The sequence below is a fragment of the Diabrotica virgifera genome, chromosome 6, assembly GCF_917563875.1.
Source record: "Diabrotica virgifera virgifera chromosome 6, PGI_DIABVI_V3a".
Classification (NCBI taxonomy): Eukaryota; Metazoa; Arthropoda; class Insecta; order Coleoptera; family Chrysomelidae; genus Diabrotica; species Diabrotica virgifera.
In genome coordinates, this window is record NC_065448.1 from 141,040,243 (window position 1) to 141,053,257 (window position 13,015).

The 13,015-nt window shown below is 30.9% G+C and overlaps 1 protein-coding gene across 4 annotated transcripts in view; it reads right to left on the reverse strand.

The window, feature by feature from the left end:
* Positions 1–13,015, reverse strand: part of LOC114325317 (sodium/hydrogen exchanger 9B2) — a 195,533-nt gene that overhangs the window by 87,201 nt on the left and 95,317 nt on the right. The window contains exon 1 of one of the 4 annotated variants that reach the window (XM_050653223.1): positions 5,527–5,545. The exons of the other annotated variants lie outside the window; for them this stretch is intronic. The gene's annotated coding sequence lies outside the window, so the exon portion shown is untranslated. Of the gene's footprint in view, positions 1–5,526; positions 5,546–13,015 lie in introns of those variants that run through there. 4 annotated transcript variants of the gene reach the window in all.

The following is a 13,015-nucleotide window of genomic DNA, read 5'->3' on the forward strand; positions in this document are numbered from 1 at the left end:
GGTGGATGAGGGGTTAAATATATTTTTTTTCTATATTTATACTATTTCTTATTTTATACTTACTCATTTTTCCTTAAAATACCTTATACATTAGTCATAAGTTTTTTTTAACCATATCTCGTTTAGTTTGAATGTAACCGATATTTAACAGTTCTCGTTTTAAAGGTCTTTTCAAGCGCTACAAAAGATATTCGTAGCATAATACCCCTAAGATCGACCATTTCTCCGTTATTTTTTAAGTTGAATGCACCGATTTGAGCATGCACCAAAAAAAATCTTTTTTCACCTACCATCTCTTTTTTTATCAAAACTAGAAGATTTATGAAAAATTGAATCTCTCTGATTTTTCATACACTACAAAAATGTTTTATATAGTTTTTTTCGTTAGATGCACAATTTTTATAGTATTCCCAAAAACAGTCTCCGAAAAGTGTCATTTTTCAATGAAAATGGCAAATTTTTAACCACGAATAACTCAAAAAGTAATGAGTTTTCAAAAAAATTTATAAAACAGTTTTTGCTTAGAATTAGGTTCTCTCGTCACTTCCGGTGTTGGTTTGATAAAAAAAAATTTCACCCCCGTGAACAGGTGGGAACCACCCCTAAGTTAAAAGCGCCATAGGATATAGGGTAGACTTTGTTTCTTGAGCTATTCCCTACTTACAGTGAAAACATAAGTAAATTGATGCAGTATGATGGATTTCGGAGCCAAATACCCTCACTGACTGCACGAATAGATACCTACATCATTCATAATACATGAATGCATTCACTTAAAGGGTCATTTGGATACCACAATAAAATCACCAATCAACAATAATTGACATATCTAAATATTTAAAACAGGAGTGGATTGAAACACTCTAATAACCGTGGGACTGAAAGATATTTTCCCTAATTTTAATATTGCTTTGCGCATTTATTTGTGCCTCCCAGTTGCCAACCAACGTGTCCGCTGAAAGGTCATTTTCGAAAATGTCAAGAATTGAAAATAGTCATAAAAATAATTTCCGATCAAGTATGACGCAAGAACTTCTTAACAATTTGTCGATTTTGTCCATAGAAAGTGACGTAACAAAGGCGATAAATTATGACGACATTATAGATATAGATGATTTTCCCAAAGAAAAATTAAGAAAGAAATTTGATGTGATCGAACTTTAATGAAAATTTTTATGTATTCTTATTTAAATAAAAAAATCTGCTTGCAATTTTTTTTTTCGCCAAACAATTTAACTGACTTAAAGGGCGGCTACTAGAGAATTGTCTAGGGCGTCAATTGACCTAAACCCGGCCCTGTCTGTAGCTTCTGGTGGTGGGAGATCATTTTCAAAATTAAAGTTATTAAAAATTATTTGAATTCTACTACTGTAGTAGAGGAAATATTATCTGGTTTGGCAATATTAGCTATATAGCAAGAGCTCGTCAATAAAATTGACTTTGAAGATAATATAAAAGAATTTGCTGCAGTCAAATCTAGAAAAACACCCATTTAATTCAATTTAGATTTAGCTATTGCTTTCTAGATTTAAGAGCGTAGGCCCCAAATTTCGGACCAATGTTTTTTAAATGTACTCAGTTTTTCGAATGCTGAGAAAACTAATAAATATTTAAAAAAAAAATTAAACGCAGAATGAAAGATTACATTATTACCAATGGCCGAAAGTCCATTAAAATAAACAAAAAGTTTTTTTGAATGAGATATTTAAAATTAAAATTCATAATAAATTTTCTCTTTTTTTTTTACTCCTGTAACTTATTAAAATAAACATTATAGAAGTTTCATTCTGCGTTTAAACTTTTGAAAAATATATTCGAAATTAAAATCGGTAGACAATAACAGTCGTTTTGAATCATCGTCATGGAAACCAAGATCGTCGTCATGCTAACTAATTATATTGAAAGTTTGGTTTTGAAAACCTTGTCAAAGAATTAATTTGTGTATGTATTTTCATATTAATTAAATTAATTGATTAAGATTTGGTAATTTTTTAAAGACTCTTAGAAAAAATATTGTTCCTAATAGTCTAGGCGCCAAATAGAGGTCACCGTGTCATTTTCAATTCTGATGGATAAACTCAACGGTTTCTTACGGATTTTTGGCTGCTGATTACGAATTTCGAGGGGGGATTTCGATCCGAGTGGTCAAAAAATTGTTATAAACAATTTAATTGTTTATAAATTGTTTATAATGCTCTGGCTCATAAACTAAAATATATAGAAAAAATGTTTCAAATAAAATTTGTTCCCTAATAAAAAACGAAGAAACAACCGTTTACTAAACTTCAATCCGACAATCAGAACTCAAGATATTGTAAAATAAGTGCACAATGCAAATTTCAAATTGCAAAATAAGTATTTTTCGAAGCTTTATCGATCGTAACTCGGCTTCTACGCATGCAAATGAGCTTTATAAGGTGTCCTTTTAAAGCCTAATTAAGAGGCTTCCAAACAAAGTTTGTTAAATTATTTGATCTTCATTTGTTTTAAAGTTATACCCGTTTGAATTTATAATTTTCTCAAAAAAATTGTACATTTATTTGTTTATAAAGGTTTCAAGCAAACTTGAGCTATAAATATTTATACTTTAATTAACAATAATGATAAAACAACTCAAAAGGAACAATTTGAGCTTAAGAAAATGTTCGTAAGTTTATTTTTGGCTAAGATGTCGATATTTTAATGGCGCGCTATGAGGCGCAAGATTGGCTCACAGTCAAGTAAGTATGTATTCTTCGACGCTTTATCGATCGTAACTCGACTTCTACGCAAGCAAATGAGCCAATATGTGATATCCATATAAAAATGGATCGAGTTCTTTTGCAGAATCATCATTGCATATAAAACGAGCATTTATGATGTGGCGGCATACACACAATTGACGGGCCTTGATGATGCTGCAAAAGAACTAGATCCACTTTATATGGATATCATATAGATAATTAGACTCTGAAGCCTCAAAAAGTTTTAGTTTTACTGCCTACAAGAACAGACTTGTACCACCATGTAACTGTTAAAATTTCGCTAAGAACTTATGCAGATATAAAAAAGCTGATATTCCCTGTATATCTCTATGCAGATTTGCAGATGCATGAAAAAAATGTTTGTAAAAATAGTATTAATAAATAATATCAACTTACTTTTTATTTATATGTCTAAAATATTAGTTTTTAATGTTTTTTTCTCATTTAGTGCAAAAAATAGAAGACAAAGTAAATAGAATGAAAGGTGATACGAGGTACAGTATGATGATTTAATTAGAAGAATTATATGATAAAATTTTATTAGGATCTTCAAAAATGAAAAATGAAGATAACGTATGTATACATAGAAATTATAATTTGCATCGAGAAGTTAGCGCGTGAACCTTTACGCGGTGAGCCGATCTTGCGCCTCAGAGCGCGCGCCATTAAAATATCGACATATTGGCCAAAAATAAACTTATGAACACTTTCATAACCTCAAATTGTTCCTTTTGAGTTTTTCTATCATTATTGTTCATTAAGATATAAATGTTTATAGCTCAAATTTGCTTGAAACCCTTATAAACAAATGAATGTACAATATTTTTAAGAAAATTGTAACTTCAAACGGGTATAACTTTAAAACAAATGAAGATCAAATAATTTAATAAACTTTGTTTGGAAGCCTGTTAATTAAGCTTTAAGGCGACCCCTTCTAAGACTCGTTTGCATGCGCAGAAGCCGAGTTACGATCGATAAAGCTTCGAAAAATACTTATTTTGCAATTTGCAATTTGCATTGTGCACTAATTTTACAATATATTGAGTTCTAATTGTTAGATTTAAGTTTAGTAAATGATTTTTTCTTGGTTTTTTATTAAGGAACAAATTTTATTTGAAACATTTCTTTTCATCTCTTTTAGTTTATGAGCCAGAGCCTTATAAACAATTTATAAACAATTAAATTGTTTATAACAATTTTTTGACCAATCGGATCGAAATCCTCCCTCGAAATTCGTAATCAGCAGCAAAAATTCATAAGAAACCTTTGAGTTTGTCCATCAGAATTGAATATGACACGGTAACCCCTCTGGCGCCTAGACTATAACTCTTGCAGCAAGTCTCTTTACCGCACTCGACTACTTGCCGAACTCCCGCTTCGCGTCGTTCGGCAAACTGCAGTCGCGTGCGGAAAATAATGACTTTCTGCACTTGTTAGGAAAATAACTATTATAAAACAAATATTTTTTGCCAATATTCAGGAATTAAAAGATAGGAGTACCACAGAGATAAGACGAATTGGGCACTCGGGGAAGTTGCAGATTTTTTTAACCTCCCAATTTATTTCCAATCTGTAAAACAAATGAGTAAATGTTGTGACCACTAGTGTAGGTGACTTGGAGAAAATGATTCTTTAATCATTTTCTTTACACAAATATTTTACATAGATATAAAATTGTTTGTCTCTGGGAATTACGGCACATATAACTAAAATCGCGATGGTAAATCACTAGGTGTATTTCGTCTAAGTCTTCGTCTAACTGGTTGTCTCATCAGGTTTCTGGCTAGTACATTTGGATCTTGTGTCAGTCTGTCTTCGTATTTCTGTGCGAAGTTAGTAATTTTTTCTTTTACTGCTGCAATTTCTAGATCGCTTCTAATAATATTATTTGCAACATACCATGGGGCATTTGCGATTATTCGAAGAACCTTCGACTGGAACCTCTCCAAGATTGCGATATTGGAGTTTGATGCAGTACCCCAAAGTTGGATCCCGTAACTCCATATTGGCTTCAGATTGCTTTGTAGACAAGTACTTTATTTCTCATCGAAAGTGATGATTTGTGACCAATCAGCCAGTAGGTATAGATTGTGTAATTTGAGACCAAGTTGTTTACGCTTCATAAAAATGTGTGTTCTCCAGTTTAATGTTTGGTCTAGGTGCATTCCAAGGTATTTGACTGTTGCTTGCTGTTTTAGTTGGTGGTTGTTGATATATACAGGCGGGTAGGGACCTTTACAGTTTGTGAAGGTAATATGAACCGACTTTGTTTCATTTGTTTGAAAACGCCACCGTTTTAGCCAAGCTTGCATTATGTTGAGGCTGCAAATGGTGCATGTTGCAAAATGTATTGCAAAGTTTTAAAAATCGCATGGCTTATTGTATTGAAGAAAACGGACAATATTCGATAATCTGCTATAATCGCCTTTACTAATTTTCTAAAATTCCTAACTTTTCTACTACTCAAATATACTATACCTGCTGCTGTAGGTTTTCTGTGCTATAATTGGGATAAATGTTTTACTGTACCAGATTCGTTTACCTTTTTACTAATTTATTGATAGCAAAACGTGTTGGATATGATAATATTATTGGGGCATAAATTATTGAAGATTATTCAAATTAAACCAGTTTATTCATCTAAATCTGATAAACTGTTATCAGTTATCCCGATAGTCAAGTTTGATTGTAATTCTAACACAAAAATATTATTAAATATCATAATAAACATCGCATATCATTATTGTCAAATATTGTTTTTAAAAACTATTAATTATCTTACCTCACTTTAAATAGATAGGTATGTTAAGTGTTTTGATCTAGTAAGTGTCTACACTCTACTGACTCTACACAAGTATAATTCCAATATTGATCATAATTTGTGGATTGTGAAACTTATCTTTTAATATACACACACCCAAACTTATATGGAATCATCTTATATTTCTTAAAATTTCGTGCGAATTTAAAAAAACAAACACACGAAGTCAAACAATATTTATTTTAAAGCAATTTAATAACAAATACATAGCAATTAAATAAAACAATAAAGTATTTAACAAACAAATTGAAAGTAGTTGTTTTAAAGTCAATAGCATACAAAATTTCAATGCAAAACGAATAATGTTTAAATTGTTTTTATTTATTTTTTGTATTTTGTGGTAGTCAGTGTTATCACCTCTAGTCCTTATGCAAGCTTCAGTTTGCGTGGGCACGCTCATAACCAAATTATCAACATTTTGTTTTGGTAGGTTGCTCCATCATTTAAGAGAAGCTTGTACTAGCCGTGCGGTGTTTTGTTGATTATCCCAGCGAGCTCCAATTTTTCTTTTAAGAATATCCCACAAATACTCTATTGTAGAATTGAGCTCGGGTGAGCAAGCAGGCCACTCAAACAAGGGATACCTTCTGCTTCAGTGATGTCTGTAGTCACTCTAATGGTATGTGGAGGTCCATTATCATGCATTAAAATTAAATTTTCTCCTGTTGCACCTCTTCAAAGCCTGACTTCAGATTATCAACATACCTGTGAACAGTTAAAGTTGATTGGATGAAAATTAATGGAGTTTTTTTACGGATCACAATTCCCCTCCAGAACATTACACTTCCCCTTGTATATTTATGAACAGATCTAACAGTTTTGTTCTTGCTTGTCTTCCTCGACCTCTAAGTACACGATTTCGTGGGTCATCTGATTTTACACAAATCCTGACTTTTTTGAAAATGGCACATTTTGTCAATTCCCAATGTTCCAGTTTTGGTGGTGAAGACACCAATTTAGGTGATCAATCTTGTACTGCCTGGATAACTTGGGAACCTATAACTGTCTTCTGCTATATTCTTCTTGGTACGAATTCTTCTTTTTATCGTTTCAACTGAAACAGTTACCTTTGTAGCTTCCAAAAGCTGCCTTTGGAGCTGCAGGTGAGAAATGGTTGGGTGTCTTTTACCTGATTGGACAATTAAACAATCGTGGAGAGCCGTTATTACCTCTGGCGACTTTCCCTTGCTTTATTTTTGTGCTTTTTTAGTTTCTGTTACCGAGCATAGGTTTTGGAGAGAACTGGAGAGTTTTGTAGAGTTTTGTATTACGCCTAGCTCTACAGCTATTTCCCTCTGAGAACGTTACTTTCTCCACAAGAACAATAATATTTCCTCTTTGTAAGTTCTATAACCCCACATGAGGCATATTTTCGTTTTTGGAAGCAAAAGTTAGTTTATTTATTTTCGTTCAATTTGCAACTCAAGCAAATAACCTATACCGTACCGAGCTGTACTATCCGATTGTCTTATAATATATTTATTGTTTATTTTCAATAAAAACCTTTACTCTTCGCAACAGTAACAAGTTTTTTCAAAAGAAATAAATATTTCTTTGAAATACATGTTGATTCCATATAAGTTTGGGTGTGTGTAAATATATTAGTCAGACACCACTTTGGTTTGCAAACAAATTTTAAATAATTTTAAAAATTTACATTAAATTCTTAATCAATTTGAATAATATGCCTATTACTGTTATGTTGTCAATTTATTCATATACCTATGTTTTATCTTTTCTCGATTATATTAATAACAATATTTTTCTATTATAAATTTAGAGATATCCCGCATACTTTAGTTTCCTTGAGGAATTATCTGCTTTTGTCTAGACAGATAAGCTGGTTATATAGGTACTAACTAGTGATTTTGTCCACCACCATGAGAGGGGAATACAATCAATTGCCCTCTACAGTCACTGCATTCAATTTTTTCGGACCTCCTCCTATTTTATCGTATCTTCCTCCATTTTTTCAAACCTCTCCATTTTTTCTGACTCCCTCAAATTTTTCTGGTTCCCTCCAATTTTTCTGGCTCCCTTCAATTTTTTCTGCCTTCCTAAAATTGTTCGTTACTTCTTCTAATTTTCCTGACTCTCTAATTTTTCCTGACACCCTCCAATTTATTTTTAATAATATATAGATATAGATTTTAAAAACGAAAGACAATAAATAACGGTGTGGGGCATTTGGCGAGTGCCGACACAAGTGACTACTTCTTATAGGTTTAATGAAATTTTATGTCTGCTTATCACTGAATGATTAATATTTTGTTATAATAACACACATCTAAGTTCTTAAAAATCTTAATTTTTGCTTTTAAAATTTGGTTAATGATTTTAATAATTTGCAAAATGCGTTAAAAATATAATAAGTGTAGAATTTATTCATTATTTATATTTTCATTATTATCAAATAACATTTTCGTTTAATTACTTAATTTTAAGCTTAATAAAAATTAGTTGTTAATATTTTTTTCTGCGATAAAGTTGAAAATAGTAAATAGTAAAAATATGTTTTACATTAATGTAATACATTTTAATAATTATAATTTTTTAAATGTAATATATTTTAATAATTAAAAAAAATATTAAAACACTTCATTTTATAATATAAAAGCTATACTTACTTAAATGCAAGGTTTTAAGTGACATGATAATATCTATTATATGAAAGTAAACTTTAATTCAGGATTGGATTATACATATATTATTGAACTATATATTGGCAAAAAAAAAATTTTTATTCAAAAGTCAAATAATGATGACATTACTTATCTAACTTGATCCTGTCAAAGTTTGATGTCTCCGCCGGCAGCAGTTTTTTTCCCATTTCTTTACGGCGGAGGGAAAAATGTTTTCATGGCAACAATATGAAACATGTCACAAAGCAACAATACAAATGTCATTAACAACAATTAAACATCATTTTTATTTATAGTAATATTAAAAGTACAATTAGTTAATGAGGCATTTTCAAAATTGAAACCGTGCAAAAATGTTCCCGACTCTTGATACGCATTGGTAATTGTTGATGATACTGATGGTCGAGCACAACTTTCAGCAATCATTCCCGATGTTGGCGAATCATGAGGGTTTAAAATTTTTTGAGCATTATCGTTCTTATTTCTTATTGAATCCTCTATATATCCTTCGGCAACCGTGCTTGATTTCCAGCCACCATGTCGTTTGAGGCATTCTAGATTTTGCTACGTTTGAAGAAAAAATAGTATACTTTATTCGGCAAAGAAGCGACTTTTCTTGACTTGCCCTCTATTACGCGCCTCACTTCGTTCGGCGCGTAATATCGGGCGCGTCAAGAAAAGTCATGCTTCTCCGCCTCATAAAGTAATATACTATTAATTCATATACCCATGTTAAGAATTTTATTTAGAAAATTAGTTCATATTAAATGGTAAATACTTTTGTTTAGTAACACAAAATAAAAACAGATGGCCATAAACAAGAAATAAATGTAATTATATGTTAAAAAGAAACTTTCAAACCTGTCGGGATTCTGGAATGTCGGGATTTTGGCCTGTCGGGATTCTGGCGTCTCGGGATTTTGGCCGTCGGGATTGTGGCTGTCGGGATTTTGCCTGTCGGGATTTTGGGGTAGACCCATATTCAACGAGTATTATTGGTTATTATGCATGAATACATACTTTTTATGCTACTGAGTCTATCGATAGTACCTTTATTTTAATATTGTATGACCTTCTGTAATTATCACTTGAAAAAATGTTTATACTAGTTTGAACTAATGTACAAATCCAAATATGGACAGTCGTTGGTGCCTAATTATGGAATATTTCATAATTGGGTCTTTGGGGGAGAAAAGCTGCCGTAGTCGTCTACCTACAATGATTGAGTGATTTAGTAAATCAAAAGTTGAAGAGGCAAGAAAAAGAAAATAAATCAGCTAATACAAAGAATGAAAAGAAAACTGCTAAAAGAAACAAACAAATAAAGAAAAATAGACTGATTGTGAAGAAGAAGACTCTGAGGAAAAGGATGGTATCCAGTTTGATGTAGACAGTGAGCCCGAGCGGTTGTTGAATCAAGAATCTCCTGGCTCTGCCGATGCTGAATATATTTTTATGTTTTGTCAAATACTTTTTCCGCGGATAACAGTGGAAAAACTGGACTAAGTGCATAATGTGTGGGTTCATTATGATTATACTGGTCCAGAATTTGATACATGGATCTTTGATGTCTGCAAGTGAATTATCCCACTTCTTTCATATTTCACATATTTTTGTTAATGATATGTTGATGTTGGTTTATGCTTGTATTCCATATATATATATATATATATATATATATATATATATATATATATATATATATATATATATATATATATATATATATATATATATATATATTCCATATACCTATAATACCTATTCCATATTTGGTTACTCATTTGCGATTGTGTTTTTTTTTGTTCGATTTTATTTTGTTAATTAAGATATTTAATAGAAGGCTTTTACATAAAGGCTCTACATAAAAATTTATGACTGATTTATCATAACATTAAACTGATTTCATTTGAATAAAGGTACTTTTTTAAATCCCCAAAACAAAATGGTATTCCATATTTGATGACTTTCCTCTAACTCTAACTCCGAAACAGAAAGTAGGTTTTCTTAGAAGTCTCGATATCCTGCATTAAAATATAGGGACACTTTTAGTGGAAAAGAGACTAAATGGTAAACGAAAAGGCCGAATTTGGAGTAGAAACTTAATTGCAAGTAGGTAGTAATTTCACGCTTCAGAAAAAGTGTATAACAATAACTATCAATCTAGAAAATTACAAAATTTGTTTACAGATGTCGAAGGAACAGTTTAAAGTTGTTCTTCAGTAAGTAACCCCATATATTGAAAAACAAAATACCCCTATGAGAGACGCTTTACTGTGAAACTAAAGTTTAATGTAATTTTGAGGTATTTAGCATCTGGAGGGTATATCTTATCTTTAATATTACTATGGTTTGACTGTACTCTATTAACTACCACATTGTTGTTGCCATAATATTTTGATATGCATCTATTCGTGAATCTCTGTCTTTGTAACGGTCAGAATTAACATCCCATAAACATGAATGTTGTTCATGCACATTGAGAAATCTTATAATAGGTATCCTAAGAAATTCATTTTTTGCCTCGTAAATTTTAATTGATATTTTTTTAAACTGCTTAACCACAAAATCACGAAAATGTACACGTGCAAGTTTAATTTAAAATGACGGCAAAATGTTAACTGGCGCATGAAAAATTTGTTTTTGTTTTTTCATCAGCTATTATCACAAGATCACATTTCATAAATAAACATTTAAAAAGTTGTTAATATTGAAAATAAATTTTAATTTCTGGCGTGTACGCGCCAGGTTTTAATTTTTATTGACATAAAAGTTAACATATTATTAGTGTATAGATTGTTGACACGTAAAAATGTTTTAAATCGTTTCATTACCAATTTGCACTTTAATGTTCTAACGAGACCTAACTTTTATGTCAACATATCTTTGCGTGTACACGCCATTCTTACTAGTTAGCTACAAAATTTCAATGCGCTGTATAAAAATTGACAATAGAAGTATCAATGTTATGTAGATGCGGTTAAAATGACCGGATCCATCTTCAACAACTTCAACTTCTTAATTCGTAATCACCTTCATGTATTTTCAGCAAGGCCTAATCATCTCTACTCCACCAGAAATTCAATCTTTGATATTTATTTACCGATCCCGTCCAATGAGCTAGTAAAGAAAATTATATTCCGCCAAAAAACTATACAACCATCTCCTTTTACAACTTAAATCTGCAACATCTTTCCCAAAGTTCCGTAAAACTACAAAAGCCTATCTATCTAAAAGCCTATCTATCAATAGAAGGATTTCTTAATGAATAACCCACATAACAATGATGTTCGCATCATGTTCTAAGCATATCCTACCAACATTCGTCGAAGTATATCCTTTTTAGTATATGCGTAGTACAAGCATAGCATGTACCATAAAAAACATTATAGATTTCATGATTGGTGCAAGAATATTCTTGCACCGAATATACTGAGCACATTTGTGTACGTAGTATCTCGGAATGTTCGTAAAAGTTTATTCTTAGAATATACCTTAATCGAATATTCTTAGTATATGCGTAAGTATATCCAAAACTATATGCTTAACACATACTTGTATATACTTTTAAAATATCTTAAAAAGAATATACTGTATGAACCTATAGGAAGAATAACCTCTTCTTTCTTAAAATATGAGGTTTTGTAATATTATATTGGGTAGTTTAAAACATAATTACGTTTCTTTCTAAATTTCGTAGCAATATTCACACCCTGTAGAATTGTAGCAGTTTGACAACAAAAACTCTGATTATATTTAAATGTTTTTTAATATAATCTACTATTGTTACGAATTGTTAGTATAGCTAATTTTTTAAGTTTAATATACAGGGTTGGTCGAAACTCGGAAAGAGTATTCTCTGAGTTTTCTTAAATGGAACACCTTACATTTTAGTATTGTAATGAGATTATATTTTATGATACTTTTTTATTTCCTAAGCATTCCCTATACCTATATTCTTTTATTTGTGCTTAATTGTTAATTGAACCAACAATCTTAATTACGTAGTTATTTTGATAGCTCAACCATTACTGCTAATTTTAAGGATCAGTCTAGTTTAATATGTATTCATTTCCGAAAAATTATTTGTGATTGATTATATTCACGGCCAACCTAATAAAATTTCACGTATTTTTTGTTACAATTAATATTTGGTTTTAATCACCCATAACTAACAATTTAAAGCAGTTAGGTATAGGGAATGCTTAAGAAATAAAAAAGTACCCTAAAATATCATTCCCTTAGAATACTAAAATACAGGGTATTCCATATAAGAAAACTCAGAAAATACTCATTCCGAGTTTCGACCAACCCTGTATACTAAAATTAGCTATACTAACAGTTAATAACAATAATAGACTATATTAAAAACCATTTGAACGTAAATGAAGTTTTCGATGTCAAACTAATACAATTCTCAGGGTGTGAATATTGTTACGAAATTAAGAAAAAAAACGTAATTACCTTTTAAATTACCCTGTATAATATTACAAAACCTACTATTTTCAGAAATAAGACATCGAATAGAATCCAAAAATGTAAAAATATACAGGGTGTCCCATTAAAAAAACGAAGTTATAAGCAACTTCCGGTATAACCGGAAGTACCAAACAGATGAAAATATTTTCATTGAATAGATTACTCTTCAAAACCCCTTAATTCCGATTTTCATAATCCTGTTGCCTTTAGTTCTCGAGATATTTCTAATAGGACTTTTATCTGCCTCACCCTGTATACTTTTTCTGAAAAGTATGTTCTATGAATCTACTAAGAACATGAAATTGTTATGTGGGAACTAAGAAAATTGG